Below are 27,977 nucleotides of genomic sequence, written 5' to 3'. Positions count from 1 at the left end.
TAGTTTCATTTCAGACACCTTGAACTTAACGAATTTTTTTTTACAAATTTCACAATACTGTGTTCTAAAGCAAGTCTATTTCTTTTAAATGCCAAAAACCGTTTGACAAAATATGATTAAACACGCCAAAGCGAACTGTTTGCGTAGACGGTATTTACGGTGGTGGGAAACTTTCGCTAAAAAATCCAATATATATATTTTCACGTTATATATTTATTATTTATATTTGTTATTTGTTATTTATTATTTATATTTGTTATTTGTTATTTATTATTTATATTTGTTATTTGTTATTTATTATTTATTTTTTTACTATGGATATGTTTTATAGTAAAAGACCTACAGCAGCGTCATGTAATCCGACCTTTAAATCGCCTAACTACCAATAAGGCATATTTAGGTTTGGTTACTGAGATATCTGTTACACATATTTAATGAAACGTTTTAAGCCCGAAAATTCGGTTATTGAGATCCGATTTGCTTTTCAACTCACTAAGAAATTTCTGTAATATAAGTTTTACCTGTAAAGTTCTACTGTAGCAAAAATTTAGTTATGCGGAACTAACAGCCTTCTCTGGTTATTGGAAGAGTGCCATGAATATTCGTTCACTGCTGATTGTAATCTTATTAGATACGACAAATGTAGTGCCTATCATGCATATGCATTCAGGCATACATGCATAAAATATAGCGTTTTTATTGGTATTCTATATTTACCTTGGGAACCTTGAAACGCTAGTACCCAGGAATGAATTTAAAGGTCATCTAGTCTACTCGTTTAAAAAAAACAACTAAAATCACTGTAAATAAAATTTATTCAGTTAAGAAAGTGCATCAAAATAAAAGGTAATTTACTGTCGATGCAATAAGAATTATTTATGTAAATGAATTAAACTCCTAAAAATTATTTCTTATGAACGTCGTCTCTGCGCAATATGTTCCTCAGTTGCTTGCTTGCATAATATTAATTACTTTATTACCTCTTCGCTTAGTACATTTCTTGCCTCTAAATTAATACCACTTAAATTCGATTTCTTTAATCGAATTTAATTCTCAAATCATTCACTTGTAATGTTGAATAAAACGTGTTTTGATAACAGTAAAAAATCCGATGGCGTTCTGCATTATCATTAAGAAATTTTTCCAACTTTTTATCTCTCTCTAAATTTAATTGTACGCTTTAATATGTAAATTCTTATGTTCTGAATTCATAAGTGTTGCTCAGATAGAAATATTTGTTCTTATCTCTCTTTGCTCAAGTAAACGTACCCTGTGATCAGTGTTATAATCAGGATAAATGTATACTTCTTACAGAAATGATAAACATTTTTAAAAATGCACAATTAGTAGTGACAACATTTATTATTTCCAACTTAAAAAGCATTAGCCCAAACGCTTCCTATAGAGTTTGGGCTCTGGTTAGTATCTGTCGAAAGACGCTTCATCATTAGGCGAGGTCTGAATACTGTTAGTTAGACTCGAGTTCGAATCGAAGCGAACAGTTGCATGCCTGTTTTCTTCAGCCCAAAGGGGCATTAGCCTAGAAGGGCTATTAGTCTCGAAATAGCATTTTGTATCGGTTCACTATAAATGTTCGTTTTTCCTTTTCGAATTGTTGTCAGCAAATATTATCGTCCTGTATTATATTTAAAGGAACTAAATAATGAAGAATCTGCATGAATGTATGTATGTTTCTCGCACTGTGAAAAAAAGGTACCCAGAACCATTAGATTCTGAATAACGTAGTCCTCCATCCGACTATGGGCACCTGAAAGCCCAAATTTCGAATCTGGTTTTATTACCTATTTCATATGTAAATCTTTAACGAATTCATCGATTTCAAAGTGAGCATGGCAGCACTGTAAAAAAAAAAAAAAAAAAAAAAAAAAAAAAAAAAAAAAAAAAAATCTCCACTGAGCGAGACTATCTATCGGAAATTCTAAAGATATGATATTTTTAAATATTTTTAACCCAAAGAGACATTAGCCGAAATGTTTCGAAACATGCATGTATGTGTAAATGTGAATGAAGAAACATGCCCTTTTAGGCGTAATAATCTCAAAGCCATCAGGTATTTTTCTGTTTTTTTTTTTTTTTTTTTTTCTTTTTCTTTTCTTTTCTTTCTTCCTTTTTTTTGGGGGGGGGTAATTTTTTCCTTTGTATGTCATGAATGAAACTAGTTTATCTTGAAAGTCCTCTACGAAGACATCTTTTCCCTTAGCTAGATAAACCTTCGTGAACTTTACCATATTCGAATACCCTAATCTATTGACGAATTTCAGCGTCTGCTGGAGGTGTTTTACCTACTAAATTATCTGTTAACTGTGAACTACTCCTGCAAAATTCCTTGCTTAGCCATCAGATACGCTTAAGTTTGGCTTCGACAACATATGGGACAGATATATCTTTCTCATTTTATTTCTCGTATCAGGGTTAAGACCAACTTAAACATCAGTAGAGATTCCTTTCTAGCACTTAAAGGAGAGTATCACAAGCCATTTTAAAACCTGGACAGTATTTTATAAATAAAAAACATATTTGCCTTTGAGACATTTATTTTCTCGTTATATTATAAAATTTACACTTTTTGCTAGTTCGTAACATTGAATAAAGTTTGGTAAAGTAGAAAATTTTGATGAACGTTATTAACAAATTATAATGTAGCGTGCCATGAAGCTTTTGAATAAAAATAGCTAAAAAAATTAACTGATTAAGATTCGAATCATTATCGGTTCTAGAGAAAGGAGGTAAAAGAAGTTAAAGTGTGCCCTATAGATATATTATTTTTTGCACGGATAAAAATGCTTTATTATTTAGCAAATTGCTTTTATTCAATAGCAATAAAACAAAATTAAATTTAAGCTATTCTTCTTCTCCGATAATTCTTGTATATAATTTTAGGTCTATTATTTTATTTTCGGTACACTGTTGGGGTCAAGATGAAAGCTGATTGTTTCTTTCGTAAATCTTATATTTAATTATCAATCTTTAATGATTAATAGCAATATGTCTTCATGCGCAAATACGTAATTCGTCTTAATCTAATAAAATATTCTAATGAAAGTTTTAATATAATAAAATATTCTAATGAAGGTATAAGATTCGTTGCACCTACAAAGACAGAAAAGTGTCTTACTACAGAAATAAGCTATGTTGGCGTGTGTAATATAAATTTATATGTAATATAAATTTTATCTTTATTTACCAAGTCCTTTGACGGATCTTGCCCTTTTAACTTGCTTTATTAGGTTTTAGGCTACCTTAACCAATCGTTTATTGTGCCAATAGCGAGCCTTCGTTGATAGTTAAAATATAAATGCCAAAGTTTAAAATTAAACTATCAGAAATTTATTAACCAGCAACTGCACAAGCATAAAAAATCTAACTTTCAAGAACATTACCTAAAATTACGAAGCTCTCTTATTAAAACTATTAAAACTTAAATTACTTTCGCAACATAATAAACAACGCCACATTTTATAAGGTATTTTTTGCCTCCTTCTAGCATGTATTCGTGAGCACACTGGGCGCGTTTTCGAGAGGTCCAAGTTCGAGGTCCTGCCAGAGAAGTGCACATTTTTCAAGTCTTTCTGTTTCAAAAAAACCTAATGACTCTACAGTGGCGCCCGAACTAAAAGTTGGTGAACAATAAATACTTCATCACCACCAGGATTTGGCGAAATGGGTGCCCTAATCCCAGTCGCCCTTTAAAAGGGGGTCTATAACGTATTTTCTCCCTTCTTCTAACATGCCTTCCTGGTGTAAAGGTAGCACACTCGAATACACTCGGAGCGAATTCGAAAGGTCCAGGTAAAGGCATTGCACATTTTCACGTCTTCCTGCTTCAAAAAAACTTAATGACTGTAGAAGTTTACCCAAGCCAGAAATCTTCTCTAGATCTCTTAGCATCAGAAATTAGTTGCAAACTAGTCACTAAATTAATCCAAACAAAAAGAACACACACACTCAAAACTATCCTATTTCGTTCTATTGCTGATTTACTTATAGGAAAAACTTCACTTATTAAAATAGTACCCATTGTATAAATTCAAATAAAGAATTCCATTCAAACCTTCTTCCATAAGCGAATGATAGTTTAACGAATTCAAGTTGAGATATGCTTTTAACCACTATCACAGTTATCGTTTGGCAACTTCTCTGGGTCAAGTCAATAAAACTTAGCTTTAAAATTCATTGTAAGCAGCTGTATTTTGAAAGATGTATGTTGAACAGTAAGAAAGTTTTATGACGCAAGCACGCTACCACTAAATTTCTACTGTAAGCAGATCAACAAAGTAATTGGCATAAACTTATGCATAGAATCACTTATCGAAATATGAATGTTAGATTTTGCGTGCCCACTCACATTAAGTCAGAATCTCTTTGCAGAACTAGACCGTTTTATTGTATTTTTTATGGTGTCTCTGCATAGTTAATAAGGATGTATTATTCTAATGAGTTAGGTAGTCATACTCTGAAACAAAAAGGAGTTTTAATAGTATACTTTCCTGCATCTGTCAAATTTTAGATTTGAGTATGCGTAGAGATTCTCAAGCATGGTTTGCAAGCAAAACTTCAAATTTTATAATTTATGGCGTTTGAGTTATTCTCTTGCTAATTTTCTGCATACTCATTTATACAAATCGAGACGATAGATATAAGAAATATCCCAACTAAGACAATACTTGAATAATTTGTTTTTTAAGGCATTTATGATATTTCATTATATTTCGTTTATATTTAATTTTGCAATTTTCTATTATTAGCCCAAAATTGACGTTAGTCCCGAATAGAGTATTAGTCTCGAAACGACATTTTGCCTTTAAACACTTAAATGCGTTGTATCACTTTTCACACTGTTGCCACCAAATATTAACTGTTTATATTTAAAGAAATTAAATGTCGAAGAATCTGCATGAACGTACGTATGTTTATCGCATTGTGGAAAAACACTCACCCAGACTACATAGACTCATCAAATTTTGAATAATGTAGTCCTTCATCCGAAACATGAGCACTTGGGAGGCCCACATTTTGAATTTCGAGTTTGTTTTATCATCTCTCACATATTTTGTGAAACTTGAACGAATTCTTCATGAACAAACTCACCGATTTCAAAGGAAGCAGTAGCAACATTGTACGGAATAAAGCATTTTTATCTCCAGCTCGCGAGATTGACTATCGAAAATTATAAAGGTATGCTGTTTCTAAATATTCTGCGATTTTGCTGTTGAATCGAATTTTATGTAGAGTAAGCTACGCTACATCGAGAATTCTAAACATGCATTAGTACGTTGCTTTTAAAAAATTTTGTAATTTTGCTGTTGAATTGTATTTGGCGTAAGTGCGAAGAAAATGATACTTGATAATAAAGCTGAAAACATACACAGCAAAAAATGCTTAGTAAGAGTGAGCGTAGCAGCAGACTGGTACACTGCGAGCTTAGCGAGAACGTAAAATACCTTAACAAACCGTTTTGGGTGACCGTTAAAAGTTGAAAACTTTCAGTTCTAATTATATTTTTTCCTAGTACTTTATTTTTTTATTTATACAAAAACTGTTTTCTTTAAATCTTAATAATACATTATTTATGTTCTCTGATTGATTTCTAAGGTTATATTTATGATCTTTTTATGCGTTTTAGCAGGTCTTTGCTGATTTTATGCTATTTAAAGTCTCGAATATATAATATTTAGGTGGTCTAAATATTTTATGAAGCTATTCCTAAGCAATTTGTAAGCGCTTTAATATCATTTAATAGCAGTAGGTTTAATGTAACTAATCTCAGATAAGTTCCATTATCATTGCAATTAAAGAGAATCGCTTAACTAAATGACTTTATTGTTCATCACAGGTTACATTATGCAAATATTTCTTCAAGCAAATAAAGCGAAAAAAGTTTAAATTCCTTGATGAATAGGTTACAAAAGAAAATAAAGATTCTGCTTGAAAACCAAATTTAAATTTATACATAAACATTACAGACCTTGAAAGCTTTCTTTCTGTGACATGTTAGCATCACAGGCCATGAATTAATACGGTGAAATCTCTTGTAACCGTCATCCAATTAACAGGCAAGATCAAAATAACACTTTTGGAGGCCTAAATTTAAATTTGAAATTTAGACTTATGAGACAAAAAATATGCAAATGAATTAAGAATCTGAGGATTTAAATGTGGAAAACATTTGTGTTATGTTTCTGCCGTTCAGTGTAACAAACCTTATTAATATAATGCAAAAGTGTCCAACCCGAGAACTAACTCGGTTAAACTTGCACATTTCTCTCCTAGTGGTGAAATTCAAAAATTTCTTTCAGCGGTCAAACCCGAAAAATCTTCATTGGAACTATGCAATTGCGTAACTCACTGATCTGCCACTGATGTTAAAAATAATTTGAATGGCCTAAAATATCTCGTCTTCTTCCATTGTGGCACAGGGAAGCTAAACGTTTGGGCACCTCTGATCAAATGAATCATCTAGAATAAAAAGGTGACCTGTATATGTGCATATATGTAACTCTTTCTCTCTACATATATATACTAGAAACCCCAGCGGTCATACAAAATGACCGCTGTTCTAGATATCATAAATTGTAATTAAAATGATTTGTGCAAAGGTGTCTGCTAATTCAAACTGAATTAACCAGGGCAGGCGGCGAAGACGTCTCTTTGCTTACTGCCCCACGGCGTTTCCCTCTTCTACTTGCTTAATTGCTTAAAGTAGAGTGCAATGAAGGAAACCACTGGCGGTATATTTCTTAACAGCCACCGCTAGCTCAATCAATGAAGGTGATTTAAATAATAAAATTTTAATTCACATATCAAAGGTCTGTTTGTGCACAACATTTCTTGTGCAGATCTTTCCATCATTTTTAAGCTCGCCTTGCAGAGGACCATCCATTATTTTTAATTTTACGTCTGTTCTTTCACGAACTCTTCAACAGGCAACATAAAGTTGACCGTGTCCAAATGCAAGCTCAGGTAAAAAAATGCCAGCACGCTTAAGCGTTTGGCCCTGAGACTTATTGATGGTCATAGCAAAGGCAAGTTTTACAGGAAATTGTTTACGTCTCAATTAAAACGGCAACCCTGTGCCTTGGCAATTCACCCCATTGGCTAGTACAGTTACGCAAGCAACCAATAAACTATCAGCGACAAACAGACACTTAAGCCGCATATATATCTGGGGTTTAAGTGTCTGTTTGTCGCTGATAGTTTATTGCCCGAGAGCCAGCCGTTTCGGAGTAAACATTATTTCCTCCGAAACGGCTGGCTCTCGGGCTTAGTGAAGCACACCGTTGGATTCCGCAGGTCCGTGGCACGGCATTTTGACCATTCGCGTCTTCGTGGGAATTTAATTAGCCGAGATATTTATTAAAAACTAATTTTCCCCCTACGTTTCCCCCCACATTTTGCACTTTCTTTCTTGGGTTTTCCCTATTGGAGGGATTTGGCTACGTGCCAAGTTATTTTTTCTCGAATATCTACGGAACGGCGCCGAGTTGAAATCAGGACTCGTATCCTCGGATTCAAAAAATTCTCCACCATCGATACCGTTCTAATCTTTGTACTACTTCAATCGGTTGAGATATTAATTAAAAACTGCAGAAACGTGAATTTCCGCGCTCATTTTTCCGAGTGGCAACAATAAACTATCGGAGACACACACTTTAGCCGCTTATATGTATAGAGATATCTTCTTACGCATTTTCCAAAATTTTAATTTCTGCAGAATATAATTCGCTTTTTACACATCGATGTTTAAACTTTGAAGATAGTGCCCATGACTTTCATAAAAAGATAAAGATGGAGCAGAATAAGAGAGTTATATGCAAGGGAGCTCACGAAGGATTGCAGACTTCCACAAGATCTGCAGAGCAGTTTTTATCTACGTCAGTACATGATGTCATTATATGCACAGAAAAATTTCAAAACTCTGGTGACAATCTTGTAAGCAGGCAGACACTGAAAGTTATATGCCATCACACTAAGGAAATTTGTAATTTTCATGCGATAATGTGTATGGTAATTTTAAAATTTTGTTCATTTCATTTTTTGAAATATAAAATCGTAAGTATGCATTTTAATTTTAAATAATATACATAATTTTTTATACTATTTATTTAATAGTGGCCGATTGATGGATTAACATGACCAACAGACTCTGCATGCTGCAATTTCTATAGATGGCATCAAAAACACGAATATCTTTCAGCGGTCAAACCCGAAAAATCTTCATTGGAACTATGCAATTGCGTAACTCACTGATCTGCCACTGATGTTAAAAATAATTTGAATGGCCTAAAATATCTCGTCTTCTTCCATTGTGGAATTTGAATGGATTTAGAAATACTCGTATATATTTAGTTATGCGAAAAAAAATCTCTACGAAATCGGTGAGGTTCCTTTGCTGCAGATTCAGAGAGATTCATCTGTGTATAAGGTAAAGCTATTTGGTTTTAACAAATACACTCTTTTCAAGCACACAATGTTTTAATTTAAGAAATGTGTATTGAAAACATACTTGAAAAGAAACATGTAGTAGTTTTTCCTTTCTCTGAAAAGTATTTCTCTTCCTAGGAAAGAAAAATGAATAAAAGTATCGTTTTAAAAATTACTGCGAAACGTCATGAAGAATTTTATAATATTTGTACATTTTATAAACGATATAAAAATAAACAAATTGTAGAGACATTAAGTATTTTTGGAAGCAGGCAAGATGAAAAATGAGCAATCGCCTTCGCCGGGAATCGAACCACGGACCTCTGGAATACCGGCCCAGCGTGCAGAACCACTACATCACGAAGGCACACTAGGAAGGCGGGAGAAATACCTTATATACTCCCCCTTTTAAAGGGCGACTGGGGTTTTTAGAGGACCCAATCGCCAAATCCTGGGTGAGGAGAATCATCATACAACACCCTTTTAGTTCGAACGCCACTGTAGAGACATTAGATTAATTGGAAAAGCCGGAGAAAAGAAAAATTAGCATCCGCCTTTGTCGGGAATTGAACCACGGACCTCTCAATTACGTGCTGAGCGTGCAGACCACTACACCACGAAGGCACGCTAGGAAGGCGGGAGAAATTCCTTATAAAATGAATATTATTAGGTTGAAGAAAATCAAAAGTTTTGAAAGAGAAAACGAAAAAAGAACATCTAATTCAGAAAAATTTCAGAGCTTTTCAATTAGTTGAGCTAGAGTAAATCAGCATTCTACAAATTTATTCATGATTTATCTTTATTTAAATGTCTGTTCACCCCTTTACTCCATTCACAAATAATTTACTCCCGAATAGTTAGAAACAAAAAAGGGCAATTTACTCCAACGAAGTAGAATGAAATGGAAATAAAAAGCACCTAGGATTCAAGTTAGCTCCATTTATCTTTACCACCTTTTTTTTAAAAAATTTTCTTTTTTAGACGATCGGAATACACATTCATCACTTCATGCTACCGAAATTATATCCTTTGGAATACGAATGTAATCGATTAGTAAATGACTACTTTGTACAATCTGACAAGGACAGAATTTCAAAAAAGCAGTTGAGTGAAAACATTTTCGCGTTACTCTTATTTATGATAAAAAATTTCGGAATTAATTTTTAAAAATAGCCAAGTAGCGATCCCGTTCACCTATTTTGTAACACCTTATATACTCGTAATATTCAAATGCAATTATGAAACTACATTAACTTCTAGTTAGCTACTTTGTAAGAAATGTTCTACTTCCTAGCCGCATATCTTCGTATTGCAATTGGAAATACGCCCAGCTGGCAGTCGAGAGGTCCTGAGTTCGAATCCCAGGAAAGGCACTGCTGATGTTTCCTGGTCTAAAATAAACTTAGTGATGAGTTGTAAAGCTACTGTTTTTAATCCTCACGTTTCATGGTTCGAAAAGCTTTACAGACTGTCCATACTCACGAGTTTTTTATCACCTGTAAATGTTTTCGAATAACATTAGCATTTTGATTATCAACTTATACTATCTTTCCCTTCAAATTTACCTTAGTTGAACTACTAGTTCCACTTCAGAAGAATGCAAACTGGCCTAAAAGTAAGCTTATATCAGTTAATGTAGCTGGCAACCAACAATGGACTGTGAGCTTGAAACTCTGTAAATGAAATTCTGTTCGCTACTCTCCAAGCGCCATGGAATATGATACAGTCTTTGTCTAATGCCAATGCTGGCATGGTGGTACGGGAGAGATTAGATGCTACATACTTGGTTCCGGATTCGAAACTAGAGAAAATATTGCAGGTTAGTAAGCAACAGTCTCTTTGCCGTATGGCGGCACTTAAAATACTCCGCCGAAAAGTCCAGCCGAAAGACCTCTCGAGAGGTTGTGATAGAGGAAGAAGGGATAGTAGGTCCTCGAATCCGTCCCCAGGAGATTCTTCTGACCTAGAAAGGAGCTGAGCAGATTCATAATCTCACCTAGATGAGGTTTCCAAGGCTTAAGCCAACGACAAGCGCAACACTTTTCATGATAAAAAAATTGTCGACCTGATCTGGTTGTAGATTCATGTAAGGAGGCTTCGAAACAATGATAACGGTATTCCTGAAATAGTATGTGAAAATAAATGGTAATTCGAAGCCGGTGTAGTAAGTCAAGTTTAGTTTATTAATTTTTGAACACTGAGAGACTTAGTTCGTTCAGCGGAAAGTATTAGTTCACAATTCATTTCTCGTTTATTTCTATTTGACACAAAATGTCTTTTAGTCTCGTTCAGAATCAGGAAAATCAGGTGCATGATTGTCCTATTTTCAAGCTAGCCGCGCATTTAATAGAAGTGTAATTTTTACATTCTCTTGTATTATGTAAAATGTTTCAGCTTACGGAATACCACAGAATATTATAGGTTCGGTTATACTTCTCCATAACAAAATGAATGTCAGAATAGAACAATAGAACAAACTCAATAAAATTTGGAGTTTCTGAAGGCATGATAAAGTAACTATTAAGCGATCGTTTTTACTAACTGTAAAAAGTAGGACTGCTTTGCATCTTTACCATTTGCGTGATTAATTTTTTAGCCTTTTCAGTTTCTCTGGAGAGCGTTTCTTTTGTGCTTGCAGCTCAGCTGCATGTTTTTCACAAGAATTTCAGTTTTGGCATATACAGGCTTCAGACATAGCTTTCTATCTAATATTAATTATTTCTAAACTGGGAAGCATATGAACTTCTTCTTTCACGCGAGGCAATGGTAAGATAATCCATAATCTTAATTTCAATATAATATTTGTTGAAAAAGTTTGAAGCAGTGTTATAATTAATGATATATGCATTAATCACATGAAAGTTTTAGAAATATTGTAATATTCTACTGAGAGACAGAGAGGGAGAAATTCAGGAAGTAACCAATTTGAACAACAGATAAAATTAAATAATAGTGTTTTCGAAACTTAATAGTGTTATCCAGTGAATACGGAGAGGCATCAGAAGACTCTTCTTTGGCTTACTTCAGTGTAATGATGAAAAACGATTTTAGATATTGTGAAAATTATCAGAATGTCACAGCTGTCATAATAAATCCAGCGAAAGCGAAGTCGCAAGATGATGTGGATCAGCTAATTTGATACAAAATTTCCACAAACCTTGGATTTACAAAAGTGTGCGATACCTAAGAAAAATAGTACGCTTATGTTGCTATTTTCTGTGCGCGTTAAGTTGCTAACGGCAGGAATCTGGCCTGCTATGAAATAATAAGAAATAAGGTCCTGATTTCCCATGCTTCTTGAGTTTTTAATTCATTACGCTAAAATTTGTCCCGATTGGGAAAAGATTTTGTTATTTAATGAACAGTTGTACAAATAAGATTCATGGGTTATTTAATACAAACTAAGAAATTCAAAAAAGGATATTTCAAAATTATTGTAGTAATAAGTTACCTAACAAACAGATAATTTCTGTACTAATAAGCAACTACCCAAACCCTGAAGAAATCAATCAAAGCACAGTCAACTAGATTTTTTTTTTTTTTTTTTTTTTTTTTGTTGTTGTTGTTTATGAAAAAGTATTTTGTAATATATTTTTTAAGTATGGGCAAATTTTTGCGCCTTTACGAAACTGTAACAGTTACTTCTCATAACCTATTAAGAAACTCACTTGTGTGCATGAAAATTTAAATTGAAAAAGAATGTACAAAATCTCAAAAATTAATTTGAAAATAAGTTTTAAAGGAGCGTAAATTTGTAAAAACGTACAGTATTAGTTTTCTGACTTAGTTTTTATATGCATAGAATTCTATTGTAGTGTACGTATTTGATTTATTTTTTAGTTTCGTGCTGCAAAAATTATTCTTTCTTTAATTTGTATATATATATATATATATGCACATACATACACACGAATGAAGGAAAGAATAATTTTTGCAGCACTAAACTAAATAATAACATATATAACTACACTAAACTTATACTTACACTATGTATGAATATATGCATACGTGCACACTTTTATTCTTAATAGATAACTAGAACACGTTAGCTCGTGAGATAATTTAGTTTAGGCAGTCTGTAACAAAACTAAAGAATGTAATTCTAATTTGCAGTTCTGCCTTATTGTCCCCTTTCTGAAGTCCACGCCCCAAAAGAATACTGCACGCTCCAGTTATTTGGGCTATCGTTACGGTTAGGCGTGTATATTTGACTCAGCACTTGGGTAAATTAATATCCGTATCCGATTTTCGCTGAAAGTCATTGAACATGGTTGATTCAACACACATGCCTGTATATTCGATTTAAGGCAAATACTCCAATTACATTTCAGCCCATAAAATGTATAGGTAGGCGATTTTATATGGTGAGACATGCTATCTATTACATATTTTGTTTTTCCAAATGAAAGTTCTTTCATTATGATGGTAAAATACTTGAAATTTGGAATTAAAAGTGAAGTAATAAACTGAATATTACTGCTCGGATTTAAGAAGCAAAACTGTTAATCTAAAATAAGTGTATGCTCATTTGATATTAGTAAGATTCATCGTATGTATAGATAGATATACATTTGAGACTCACATAATAGGAATTTATTCATTTGTTTAAGCAGTTCCATTTCTATATAAAAATAGGGTCATTCATAATTCCTTGATTAATTTCGAAAGTTTATAATACAGTAAAACAAAATACGTCAAAAATGGCACATAGCTGTACATAAGGAATTTCTAAAAATTGCCCTTGCCATCTATCATAACGTAGTTGTAGATTTAGTCAGTAGATGACTATTATAAAACTAAGTTGCAGTATAACGTAAGCGTATGTAGCACACACGATGAACACAAAAATTCACTGAATCTTAGAAGCTAAACTTGAGTCAGTTTCACGCTACACAAAGATTTCCTATGTAATAACAAAAAAGGCCCTTCCAGACAAGACAATATGCGCATGGTACAACAGCTTCAAGAAGACTGACAAATTAAATGAAAGGTTGGTTATTAGTTATTGGAATGAGGAAAAACATACAAGAGCTTACTCAAGGAGAGAAATAATTTCGTGGAGGATTTTATAAAAGAAATGTATTCGAGTTGCACATGGAGAAAACCATGAAAAACAGCCATGCAGTTAGCCCTTTAACCTGAGAATGAACCTGGTCAAACTACTAGTCCAAAGCCGAACCGAAACGAAAGGACCACGCAGGACCATTGGCTCAGCCATTCTCTTCCACAAATATCGAGCACCATACAAATCTTGAAGAGATTCTTTATGTATTAACATGCATCTTTTTCTGTATTTATTATAGTTTTTGTACTATAAATTTTCTAAATTCCATAGGGTGTTACTAATCATCTTATGTTTTCTCTAACAAATGCTTTTATTTTTTCCTCAATCCTATTGTAGTCAATAGAAAAAACAATTTCAAAGTCTAAACCTTTGTAAAATGTATTATTTGAGAAGTTTTATCATAGTTTACTACGTTGTAAGGATTATGTTAATTTCATTAACAGTTAAATTTTGAGTTAAACTTTTTTCCTGTCAAATTCTTAACTTCAACTTACTACTTCCGGCCAGAACGTAGTTTTAGAATCACGTCTGAATGCATAATGAGGAGGAGCGGTATTTAACCGCGAAGTTCTACTTGCTGAGTGAGAGAGAATCAGAGTTTCTGATTAGCGAGCTTCCGCCTTTTTTTGGCTACTCTCAAAGCTGTTAATACGCTCGGCCGTACTCAGGCCCTTGATAGCTTCACAGTCATCTCGTGTTTAAGGGGTCAACTTCATTAAAACTTTGATAGCTATATCTCTTTAGCTTAGATTAGTTTTAGTTTACTTCTTAGTCAAGAGACTAATGTGTCGGCTTTTATTTTGTAGGCTTTTATTGTACACTCCAAGACAGAGTTCCGTTAAATCTTATTTAAATGATAAAGGGTTATTTACCCTTCCATCTTGTTGTTTCTTATCGCACGAACTCAAGCGATTATTCGCTTATCAGTTCTTAAGATTCTTCTCGTTCAACGGTAACGTAGCATTTACAAGTGGGGAACTCTACAACGTTTTACCAGAAAATTTTAGCAAAGAGTAATAATGTATTTTGGGGAAAAGAATGCTTTATGTAATTAAAAAGATCGAGTAGAATATCTAACAGTACATATGTTCCCCATTATTCGACGAATCATTCTCCAAAACGCCACTTTTTTTTGTCTTCTTCGTGTACTTCTTGAACACATAAGGTATCTCTCTGGAAAGTTTCTTCAACCGAGTTTAATCATGTTCATGTTCTTTATTTGTAAAATTTAAAGCCAAACATTCCAGATTGAAAATGCTTCCTTTTGTTTGACAATTGTTCATTAGCCCTTTAAATTATCTCTAACACATCACTGAGAACAGATAGGATAATCGAAAGTAATCCAGTACAAAATAAATAAATTAAATGCGTATAAAACGGTTAAATAAGTAAAGCATTTAAGAAAGATCATTGTTATAAAATATATATACTGATTATTAGGAATCCGTTGCCTTTCATTATCTGTCAGTTACCAATTCCATTATGTATCTCTACCTCAAACACTTAAATCCTAGCATAGTAATAAACAAGTAAAAATTCTCAATGAAAATGTTATTTAAAAAAATCTAACATTCAAACTCGCCACGAAACGACATTAGAGAAATAAATGCCATCGACTTGCAAAACTCGCATACTCCTCCTGTAAAAATCCTTCTGTTGGACTTCAGTAAAAACTAATCTTAAGTTTCATCTCTCGTATAAAAGTCACAAATCTTCTGTAAATTCAAATTTGCCTAGATTTATAAAAATGAGCTTCTGTATGCACAAATTACAAAACTTTGTTTGTTTTAAGACGAAATGATTTTTAAACAGAACGTCTTTATTATAAATTTTAAAATCCTATATCAATTTATAAAATGGAGTTCGTGTTTTTATTTAAGTAATCCACATTCAGGTGAGCACATACATGTACATTTACTCGGTCTGCTTATGATGTTAAAACGGTGAAGGCCATGTAACTTCATCCATCTGTTACTAATTTTGACCGCAGATATCTTCACATGACATCAGAGAGCTTCCTGCCCCATTTTCCTTACTATTAGCCTCTCCAGCGAACATCAGTGAATTTAAATACTGTTACAAATTTTGTATTTAGATAACTAATTTTAGTATAATTATAATTAAAATTGTATTTCCCTGTGCAATGCATCGCGAGACAAATTTTAAGCTATGCCGGAAAAGTAAAAATACAGGAGCACATGCATTTAACATTGGTTAGATCTTCTCGGTAGTTTGTATTCAAATTAAATGAGGTAAGTGACTGTACGTAGGCAGTCTCGGCCACGGGGGTATAAAATTTATGAACTTGGCGGCTCTCCATGGGTCCATGGGGTGGGTCTCATACTCACTTTTCATTGGCCGGGTGGTGTCAGTCCCCTCCACCAGGGTATTGGTAGCCAAATAGCACTTGGGCCATCGAGCGTCCGGTCACTGCTGTACTTTATATTCCATATAAAGCCTAAGGAGAGGGGCTTTCCGTGTAGTGCTGGCAGGTAGCCATTATGAGCGGCCAATCATTGCTCCATGGTCTCAAGCCCACCCCCTGTGGTCTCGGTCCGGCCGGGAGGGCGGTTCTGACTGGCCCGTGTTTAGCGGTGGGAAAAGAGGGAGTCTAAAATGTGTTGGTGTCTCGGGGGTGTGGGACCCTGGGCTCATCAAGTGTGTTCGATGTCATCTTAAAGTGACGTAAATACTAGTGACGTACCAGTCCCTGAATGTGATTTAGTTCACGGGCGGCGATATGGCATTTACTTACTTACTTCACCCCGGTAAGAAAGAAAGACAGTTTAACTAGATTTTGCATTGACTATCGCCGGTTGAACGAGGTTACGAAGAAAGACAGCTACTCTCATTCTAGAATTGATGACATTCTGAACACTCTTCCTGGAAGGAAGTGGGTTTCGACACGTGATTTAAAAAATGGATATTGGCAGGTACATATACGTCCTGATGACCGAGAAAAGAAGACATTTACTCCCTGACAAGGACTTCGGCAGTGCAAGGCGATGCCGCTTGGACTATGTAATGCGGCGGCAACATTCGAACGCTTCATGGAGACTGTTTTGAAAGGTCTTTCCTACGAATCCTGTCTTAGATACCTGGATGACATCATGATCGTATACCTGGATGACATTATGATCGCCGGGAAGGGTTTTGAAGAACATTTAGAAAATCTTAGAAATGTGCTTCGGAAATTGAAAGATGCCAATCTAATATTGAGTCCCGCTGAATGTAAATTATTCAGACAGGAAGTGACCTACTTAGGACATCTCTGCCGAAGGTGTGTGTACAGATCCAGAAAAAGTGTCAGCAGTTAAAGACAGGAGACGTCCAAAAATGTTCATCAGCTAAGAAGATTCCTGAGGCTCTGCAATTACTGTAGGAGGCTTGTGAAGCACTTTTCTTCCGCCGCAAGACCTCTTCACTAGCTGACAAACAACAAGGAAAGATTTTCGTGGACAAAAGAATGTGAGGAACCTGAAGAAAGCTTTAACATCTCCTCCGATCCTGACGTAGCCTCAGTTCGAAAGATTATTTATTCTTGACACGGATGCGAGCAATGAAAGTATCGGTGTTTTTTTTCCAAGAAATAAATGGACAAGAATGTGCCGTGGCAAGTGCCGGTCTAAAACGGAGAGGAATTACTGTGTCATCAGAAAAGTGTTGCTCGCCATTGTTAAAGCCGTAGAACATTTTCATCATTAACTTTAGGGCAGAAAATTCCTGCTCCGCAATGATCATGCATCGTTGACCTGGCTTTTAAATTTCCTGAAGGTCAAATATATCCTGAATTTAAGTATCCTGAAGGTCAAATAGTCAGGTGGATTCAGAGACTTCAGAAATGTGACATCATTATTCGTCATCGAAAGGGATCATCAAATGGAAATGCCGACACCCTGTCTAGAAGACCCTGCTTTGAAAGCTGCCGATACTGTTCCAGGGTTGAAGCGAAATACGAACTACTGTATGTGGTCGAACTACTGTGAAGTAACAACTTCAACATCAACTGATCCAGACCCGTGGGGTGATGACGAAGTTGAGGAAGACCAGCTGGAAGACGGAGACATAAAATACATAACTTATTTAATGGAGTCCTTAAATAGAGAAACCTACCTGGCAGGACATATCGATCTATAGTCCTAAGACAAAACAATATTGGGTTCTCTAGGAATAACTGCACATTCGAAGCGGTGTCTTATACTAGAAATTCGAATCGGTTGATGAAAAGGCTCTCCGATGGCAACTGATATTTCCGAGATCCCGGATGCCGGACGTCCTTAAAGAACTACATAGCAGCCCTACAAGAGGCCACTTTGGAATAATGTAGACTTTGCAGAGTTCGTGAGCGCTTCTAATGGATTAATGCAAAGGATGACGTGCAAAAGGAGTGACGATCTTGGGATGCTTTTGCAGGTCGGAAAGGACCGAAGAAACGCAGCTGGGACAAGCTGAAGCGTTAAAATGTAGGAGCACATTTTGAATGTATCACCTTTGACATCCTGGAACCTCTGACACAAACTGTTGATGGCAGCAAATACATCCTTGTTTTCATCGATTACTTCATCAAGTGGCTTGAAGCTTATCCTATTCTTGATCAAGAGGATGTCACGGTTGCACAGGCAATGATACAGCATTGGCTTTCTAGGTTCGAAGTGCCTCTTCAGTTACATTCCGATCAAGGAAGAAATTTTGCATCGGCTGTAATAAAAGAAGTCTGCAAGCTACTCGTCATTGATAATACATAGCCGACACCTTTACATCCGCAATCCGATGGGATAGTAGAGAGGTTCAATCGAGCCATCCTTAATAACCTCTAGTTGGTGGTTTCCAGAAACCAGCAGGACTGGGACAAGAAATTACCTCTGTTTTTACTGGCTTATCGTAGTGCTGTCCACAAGATTACCGGCTATTTCTCATCTCAGATGCTCTTCGTTCGTGACCCGACCTTCATTTGCCTTGTGATCTCCTTTTTGGTTGCCCTTCGGATGTGCTGTCATTGGCTGAGTTCTACATCCAAGATTTTTAGGCACGGTTTGAAGTGATGCACAGTTTTGCACTAGAGCGAGTCAACTTGCGAAGGTGAAGGTGAAGTCCCGATACGACACGAATGTTATAGGTCATCGATTTAACGAAGGACCCAAAGTGTGGTTGTGGAATCCGATTCGATGGAAAGGACTCAGACGGTGTATTTACTTGCCGGAATTCCAACTTTCGTTTCCAGCCTCATTTCTCAAAGGACAATCTTTTCAGATTCTAATGCATAAATGGCAACACCGTTGAGATTCTGCTTCGACAGGACGTCGAACTTTTCGATTAATTCCAAAAGTACCTACTTCAACACGATCTTTTAATTCTGCATTAACAGCGTTCTTATCTGGTCATGGCGCGTTCCCCCAATACTTAGCTAGATTCAATCTTCGTCATTATGATAGATGTTATTGTGGGGAACTGGGCTCAGTTGATCATTATGCTTACGAATGCGAATTCACCCGGCAATTTCACCTTGAAAAAAAACCTTCTGATGATTATTGGCAACATTGGACTTTGCAGTTTTTAAAAAGCAATATTGCCATCAACAAACTCTCACAAATCATAAGTATTTGCAATAGTCGCTTCACTTTCCCAACTGAACGCTAAGTAGTATAAAAATTATGTCAGCATCTCTAGTGAAACTTAATATTAAAACAGCTTGAACTGCATTATACAACTGAACAATAAGTTCACTGTGGATTGCTTGCACCACCTGGAATTATCTAACCTCAAATCAAAATGTAGTAGTGACAGTCTGATTAAAATTGTGATGTAACATTTACATATTCTTAGTATAACAAACATGACAAGTATGCTGAATGGAATGGTACTGTGTAATACGGTAAATTATAGCAAGAAATATTCTTTCTTGTACCGTAAGCAGATACACAGCACATTGGAATTAGTTTTGTATAATACATGGAAAATAATTTGGTACATGGCTATGAACAGAATGATTTAGGATTACTAAAATTGTAATGTATGTAACATATCAATTAGTTAACTCAATCTTTCAATGTATCTGTAAACTTTTTATCTTTGATTATGATTTAAAAAACTTCCGTTGGTCTGTTGGGGGCTGTGGCGGCAGCTAGAGTTGTACATCCTTTTCCGCTGTAGGAGCTACAATCCCCTTAGGTTAACCCTTAGGTCGGGAGCTCTCACAGTGGCGTTAAAGTCACCTTGGGATGGTTCATACACAATCCTAAACAGGCTGAACGACGTCGTAATTCGGATCCGTAAGTCATCGAATTCTAAGCCTGATGTCGTCCATTACGACTAGCTAGCTGCTTTCTACAGCCATAGTACTATGTAGTGTATATCATGTAAATAGTACAACACCATGGTCCTTTTTGTTTCTTATTTCGTAAATTTATGCACTCATTTATTGATTTGCATTTAATTTATTTTAAGTTACTTATTGCAGTTATTGTTTATGTTGTTTGTTTTATAGTATTGCAGTGTTTATTATTGTATTGATACCTTAGTTGTAATTATGGATTCCTGTCCAAGGGTTGTATTGCCTGGGACGTGCAGTCCTTGCGAATGTTACAAATTTTGTATTTAGATAGCTAATTTTAGTAGAATTATAATTAAAATTGTTGTATATCTCTGTGCAATGCAGCGGGAGACAAATTTTAAGAGAAAAATATGCGGGGGGAAAAATAAAAATACAGGAGCACGTGCATTTAACTTTGAATAAACATGGGCATTTCGGAATTTTTTTTTTTTTTTTTTTTTTTTTTGAAATTTAACAAATGTAATTGCCCACTACGTTAGCTGTAACCGTAATTCCATTCTCTCGTTGCTTTTCGGAGCTCTCGAGAAATAGAAATTACTAGAAAGATCTCGCGTGGCCAGTTGAAAACTATTTAAGGCGGAAGAGAGCATCTGTTCTCAGTTGCTTATTTTCTGTTTTATGAGTTGTTTAGTTTCGCACGAACTGAGATATCAGATTTAGTTTTTCCTTTAGATGCGCTTTGTATTTAATGTTTTTAGTAGTTTGAAATATAACTACTGATTATACTGCGGGACACTGTGAACACTTGTACGAATATCTCTGAGGAAAATTCAAGAGTTCTCAGATATTTCTGTTTATAATAATCATTTTTATTAACTTGTTATCGGACTTGTGCATTCAATCTATTGCAAACCCGTACGCACGCAACTTTACCATATCAGTGAATTTTAAATGCACTTGCTCTGCATCAGTGATTCATATCAGTGAATATAATTGAATCTTGCGTATCAGTGAATATATCATTTAATATCACTGAATCAAATCAGAGAATTTTAAATAAATGTATTTCGTATCAGTTAATATATAGGGTGTCCGAATCAAATGTGTATCTATTTTGAACAGTGGATTAAAAACAAAATTTTAGTGCTATGAGGGCGATATTGGCCACATGTGGGAGCTGAATTCATAGAAATTGGAGACAATATTTTTTCTTGCGTGTGACCCACCTGCGCTTTTACTAAGCCGACAAACGAAAAAATGGCGTCACCGTAGGAGAAAATACAAATTCTTCTATGATATGCAGAACAAATCCGTAGTAAAAGTGGCAAAAAATGTTTCAAACAGTTTATAAAAGAAATCCACTTCAGACTAAGAGCATAAAAAGTGGCACAAAACATTTCTTGAAACGGGAAGTGTACGGAGGTGATCGGCTTTTACATTCTGATTCACGTGTTGAAGATGTTCGACAAGCTTTCGTTTGGATCCCTCGTAAGTCGATCAGGCAGGCAGCTTCTGAATTATCTGTACCACAATCAACTGCTCATGATGTGCTGCATCGAAAACTGAGGATGCATGCATATATAGGTACATTTGATTCGAACCCCCTGTACATGTATCACATCAGTTAATATGTATTGTATCAGTGAATTTTTAAATATCTGTGAATTTTCGTATCAGGGAATTTTAAACGCGCTTTCTCTGCGAACGCATTAAGGCCATAAACATGCATGCCTTATTTTGGGCTTCGAATACGAATCTTTTGGCATCGAGCTATTTGCTCCAAGAGACTGAATGGCCACGATAGATAAATTCTCTCAATTGTTAGATTAAATATAAGTGTATCCTTATTTGCTGTCTTGCTTAAAACTCTAAGTGGAACTGAGAACTTGGATTTCAGTATAGGATACTAAACAAACTCGCAATGGAAATTTGCATTAAGATACCATTGGAAATATTTACATCAGTATGCTTAAAACATAAATTAAACAGCTATTATTTTCATTCGGTATTAAATAGCTAAACCAAATATTTGAATTTTTACTAATATAGCGAATCATGTCTGTTTAAAAATTATCAAAACTGAACTTGTTCTCTTAAAATAAGTTATAACAACAAACTTAAATGGATTCTTTTTCCTCTCATTAAATTAGCGTAGTCATAAAAAAAGGCGAAAGTTATCTAATCAGCGAAAGGATCGTAGATAAATAGCGAATAAAAAAGCATGAAAAAGCTACCAACGTAAAAATATGGTTTAATGTGCGCTTCAGTGAGTTCGATCTGAACACCGAGGTACCCGGCTATCTGTCATTGCTGTCTGACTGCCAGCGCCGCTGATTGTGCAGACTTCATTCACGTGACTCCGGTCCTTGAAGACCCATCTATTCCCCAGGACACTATGTTTACTGTTGGACACGGACAGGAAATCGTTTACTGACGATTCATCATCTGTGGTATCAAATTACAGGTAAAATAGCAGCTTATAAAAATAACAGCAAGCAATACAAACAATGCGAAAAAATACTATTTAGATATTCATTTCATATTTCTTGCATGAAAAGAAGTATACCTGTATGCAGTGAGATTTTAGTATTACGATAAATTGGAGCTTTAAATAAATGTTGTGGGTTTTAAACAAAGTGCTGTTTTACTGAAAATAAGTTTATGCTGTTAAATAGCGTTTGTCTAGACAACTAAAATTTAAAAAAATTATGCTCTTCCCTGATACCATTACAAATGATTTGGTATATGGAATAGTTCCAAAACCGTTACCTCTCGTTTCTTCATTTTATGTTACTCTACTATTTACATGTCATCTTCTCGCCTTGGCAAGTGTTTTTACAGCGCAAAAATTTTAGTCTCTCTCAAGGCTTCTTGCATAGTGAGTTCTCAGATAACGTTAAGTTTCTTAATAATCACCTGCAATTATTTAATAAATTAAGTGACTTAAAATCACTAAACGCATCTTGATTATTTCTAACGATATATCTAATTGGTATATTAAAATATATTTAATTAAGAAATATATGCAACTGATAATTTTATTAACATTTGCAGGATTATGTTTATTAACAAATACTCATTTCGGAGCACTATATATTACCTAAAATAATTTTCAGAATTACTTTCGTATTTTTTTTTCTGGTCTCTGTCTTATTTCTAAGTATCGGGGATCCATCACATTCCCTTGTCCCATTACATTGAGTTGAGACATTAATTTCAGGCATATCACAGCAACAAATTTGAAGGTTTCGAGTCTCTTCCCTAAGTAAACACTGTTAAGAGCTCTCTAAGTGTAACTTTCAGTGGGAAAGAGCAGCTGACTATGCTGCGTTTGGCTGAAACTTTGTCGAACCCAAGTCTCTAAAAATTGCGAACAAAAGCTAAAGTTTTCATGAAATTAGTTCCAGTGTTCCACTAAGTTTGTTTCACTAAGTTTCACTAAGTTTTTCAACTTGTAATTTCACTTCGTGTGCTTGTAATTTTACAACTTGTAATTTCACCTGTGCTTCTGGCTCCCATACTCCTGCAAAAAAAGTAGATACTGGCTTTTAGCCCAAAGTTAAGTTTCATGGTCTATATGTGTTTCGATGTCTCAAATTTTACGGTATACATGTGTGTCGATTTCTCATGCATTTTCAGTTGTGTGTAAAAGAAAATTAAAATTTCGATTTCTTTCTATTAACTTTAATCTTATTATATAGAAAAATTTGAAACCATTCAATTCCTCGGATGACTACGACCCTGCAAAAAACCTGAAACACCCATTAAAAACCGAAACGATATTTATCAAACAAGTGAATATGTTTCTCCTCGTAACTGTTGTGTTTTACATTCAGTTTAAAGATTAACAGTTAACAACCATAAGGACATGCAGGTCAATTTATCGTGAAATGGCACAAAACACATTTACGCCTTGCTGGTCCAACATAAGGAATTAGAAACTTCTGCTTTATTTCCATTCAGTATAATGTGTTTTATTATCAGTGGCAGAAGAACTATAAATTGCAGCCATTACTAAGGATATATGGGTCAAAAGGTGTTGATGAGATGTGACATGCGATCGATAGATTTCCCTCTCTGGCTCATGACAGAGAGAAAGAATTTTTTTTTTCTTTTTTTGTTGATGAATTTTCTCAGAACCTTATTTGTTTCGGAGCGATGGAGAGTAAGTTCCTTGTAATGAAGTCAGACAGACTCCACCTCATTTTTTTTTTCAGAAATAATTTCCATATTCACTTACTTTAATGACCATCCATTTAAACAGTAAACTAATTTATAAAATTGGGTGTGCATGACAAATTCGAAGAATTCATGTTATTATCGTTTTCCTTTTTTACTCTTTCACCAACTGCAAAAGTCATTACAAGATAATTATATTTTTGTTAATTAAAATGCGCATTTTCTATTCTTAAGCTGTGTAATTTTGAGACAGTTCTGCTTCGATCTGCATATATTTTTCTTGAAAATAAAAGCTGTTATAGACGGATTGCTTTGATGGAAAATAATTCTTCTAGAATATAATCACTTTGCTGGAAAATAATTCTTCTAGAAACATAATCGCTATGATATTTACAACTAAATCACTGAAATAGTCACAAAAAATTCCGGTAATATATATCCAGTTTTTGTCTGATTACTCATTTTGGTGAAATATAAATGGTACAGCGTTTGCTTAATGTTAAAAATAAAAGGAGCAAAATCCGGAAATAGTTTGAAGGTCCTCTAGTTTAATTTAAAAAATGAAACACTGCATAAATATTTCAGGTGAATTATAAAATAGCATTTGCTTTTCTGCGTTCCGCAACCATTTATAACGAAAATCTAGCCTATAATTACAAATGAAGGCACCCATGAAACCATGCTCATTTGAAACGTGAAATACCTGCAAATAATTCTGTGGGAAAATGTACCTTAATATGTACAATGACAAAAGAAAACTTTATGATCATTCCGTCAATGAGATAAATGAAAAGTTATAGGCAACAGACTGCCCACATCACTTTCAAGAATAATATAAATAAAACGCATTCTGTACGACTTGCTATTTTTTAAAATCATTTTTAAACTCCTCATTTGATTTTAAACTATCGTAATAATCGTATATTTTGTAACTGTATTTACTGTTCAGGTATAAACTTGCATCAAATGTAAATTGAATAAACAGTATTTTGAAAATATTTCGGTTTAATATTAAGATAACGTAAAATGTTCTAAAGCGGTCATGCTTTATTGTAAGTGAAAAAATAAAATAACTGTAATTAATGGTAGATGTTTTTAATTTTTGAAAGTATGAAAAATTAGATGTGTCAATACAATTCAAACTATATTATTAACTGCTCTTACTTTTTCACTTCAAAAATATGTTATCCTCTTTAAGACGCTTCACTTAATATACTTTTGCTTTTAAAAATACATTCATTTAAAATTATAAACAAATACTACAATATTAATCAGTTTTGTCCAACTTTTGTATCTGAACCTTATTAGCCAAGTCATTTACTATATTTCTGTCGTAACTTGTTGTCTTTAATAACATAAGAAATTCGCTTAAATTTGAGCGAAGATGGTTTCTTACAGTTGATTCACCGGCTCACAAGCATCACAGATATTGTAAGGAGTGCTATTGTATATTTTTTCATGGCCGACAGTTTTTCTAGTAAATCGTTCCATTATTCAAGCATTAAACTTTCTAATTGTTGGATGTTATTTGGAGTATTCGCACTCCATTTCTTCTAATACTTCACGAAGTTTGACAAATTTGTTCACCCAAGTAGAATTTTCTTGAAGTTCTTTCGATTCCATTTCTAAATTGTTAATATGAAACTACTCAAAACATATCACTTTAAGATCACCCATTCTATCAGAGTGAAATTAGTCTTGAAATAAGCTGCAATATTTTCTCCTAATTCCGAAATTGAGAAAATCATGCTGATACAATTTTCTTCGAATTTTCTAAAATATCCAGATAGTTTGTAAATATATTTTTTCTGTCATCCTAAGATAATTTATCGACGTCAATTCTAAGCGTATTTTAAGCGAAAAGGGAAATATTTAAACTTCTTTATTTCGATATCTTTAGAGAATACATCAGTTTTGCGTTCTAAGGATAATATGATGTCAAATAATTTATTTACACTTTGTCCTTTTCATTGAAATTCTTTATTTACATCAGTACATAATGTTGTAAAGTCGTTGATAAATTTTTCATCACACAACCAAATAAGATCCATCAGTTCTGGAAATTCTTGCTTCTTTTCTGTTATAAAAAAATCTAATTTCCTCGGAAAGCTCTACAAATCTGTGAAGAACTTGTCCACGATAGAGCCAGCGAACGTTACTGTACATGAGTAATCCATAATATCGCGATTCCAAACTTAAATAAATAATGAATAAAATAGGATAAGTAGGGGCTTAAGCTCTGCTCGCCTTTCTATAAAGAACCGGAAGTTTCAAACTACCGAACTCTTTCTCACATTGATGCATAGCATCGAATCTACATAAAAATGTTTAATTTTCAAAATTATTCTTTGCCCCCATGGCACAGTGTGAGAACCACTGCTCTAATATAAAGATTTTATGTGACATTTATTTCAAAATTCAATTTTTGTATGATATAGAAGCCACGCACACATTTCATCACATTTTCAAACTGTTATATTTAGAAAATTAAGCTGTCTAAATCAATAAAAGAGACGATTCCGTTATAGGGGCTCTCACTAGCAAAGAATCATTCCTCTATATCTTGAAACATTAGTTCTGTTAGTTTCACTAGTTAACCTTCTGTCTTGGAAAATGCCATAATGGTGCTCCTCGGGCTATCTTCTCAATCCGCCTCTGGATATGGCTGCTAGACTTGTCTTGGAGATTTTTTTAAGTGTATTCAGTGACTGTAGTGAATAAAAGCAATTTAATATGTACCTGTGGCGTGCCACCGAAATAAGGTTCACCATCCCTGTTATAAGCGGATTAATCGAATTTGACAAACGCTAGGCCACAGTTATTATTCTACGGTTTCAAAGCATTTCGGAAATGAAAACAAGGATATGAGATTCTTATAATCGGCAGTCGACCAAGTTCCAAACGGTGATACGATGGAGCAGTTGAGACACTACAGAGCACTTCATTCTTAGTTTTCTGGAGGACCAAAATATCCGTAATGTACTTGACGAAAATGTATATCACTTGTGTTGCTGCACTTTGTAAACAGCCCGAATAGTTATTTATCATTTACCTGGGGAAATTGCGCACTCAAAACCAATATAACCTGAAAGCAGGTTGTAATAGATTTACAGTATTTTTTTGGCAATAAGATTTGTTTAGACACTCATACGCAAAGAAGTATATGCTTGCATGATGCTGGTGTAACAACATCCTTGGTTTCAACAGAAAAAGGCTAGAAAGCTTATATTTAGAAAGGTTCCAGACTTTGTATTATTCTCAGACTCTACAAGCATCAATCCATACGAACATGTGATTAAGTGCAATCCGGTGCTGCGCTATATATCTGAAAAGCACTAAATTACTTGCTGGTGACCTGATGATACTATAAATTACAAGGCCCCCTTTAGAAAACTAGTAAATTTATAAATCCTTAGATATCTAGCTAATCGGAGGACTAACATATATATTAGGTAGTAGTTCGTCTTACATGGCACCTTACTCACCTCAACCTTCAGCACGTTATCCCCAAAGTAAGCTAGTTTCTGTTTTAAAAAATTTAAGCTAGTTTCTGGTCGAAGGTTTTATATAAATAGTGTTCTTCACATATCTGTTTTTCCTAAATACTTTTCTAATCATACATTTTACTTTTTGGAGGTATAAATATTTTCCACTTTGTTTGTTATTCTGTTATTGCACATCATTTCGCAATCAGTTTATATTTTTTAATGTAATATCAGACGGCCAGTTACTTTCAGCACTTGTATTTTGCTTTCAATTTAAGTTTTTAATATAAATATTTACATCGTATTTTACGCTGCATTTAGCTTATGTGAGTTCTGTGAGCAGTATTTAACTTCTCAAGTTTTTGTAATAAGTTTAATTTAATAATCCATATAATCTTAGCTATCGCATTTTATGTTTTCCAAATAAAATATTATTTCATAAGATTTATCAGTTTTCTTTGATTTCTCTTTTTGTTTCTCGAAAGTTTTCAAACAATTTTTAATTAAGAACTCATCTTCATAAGCAAATTATAAT

General features: G+C 34.3%; 1 protein-coding gene across 5 annotated transcripts in view; it reads left to right on the top strand.

The window, feature by feature from the left end:
- The window catches only part of LOC118196921 (uncharacterized), a 251,923-nt gene that overhangs the window by 38,714 nt on the left and 185,232 nt on the right, over nt 1–27,977 (top strand). For 2 of the 5 annotated variants that reach the window (XM_085822088.1, XM_085822091.1), the window contains exon 1: nt 22,107–22,242. The exons of 1 other annotated variant lie outside the window; for it this stretch is intronic. The gene's annotated coding sequence lies outside the window, so the exon portion shown is untranslated. Of the gene's footprint in view, nt 1–22,103; nt 22,243–27,977 lie in introns of those variants that run through there. 2 more of the 5 variants (XM_085822094.1, XM_085822092.1) reach the window with 2 other exon arrangements.

Source organism: Stegodyphus dumicola, chromosome 8 (genome assembly GCF_044657685.1).
Source record: "Stegodyphus dumicola isolate Sdum_Otavi_A_Nest chromosome 8, ASM4465768v1".
Taxonomy (NCBI): Eukaryota; Metazoa; Arthropoda; class Arachnida; order Araneae; family Eresidae; genus Stegodyphus; species Stegodyphus dumicola.
The sequence above is the reverse complement of the archived record's forward strand: the minus strand, read 5'-3'. Positions and strand labels throughout refer to the sequence as shown.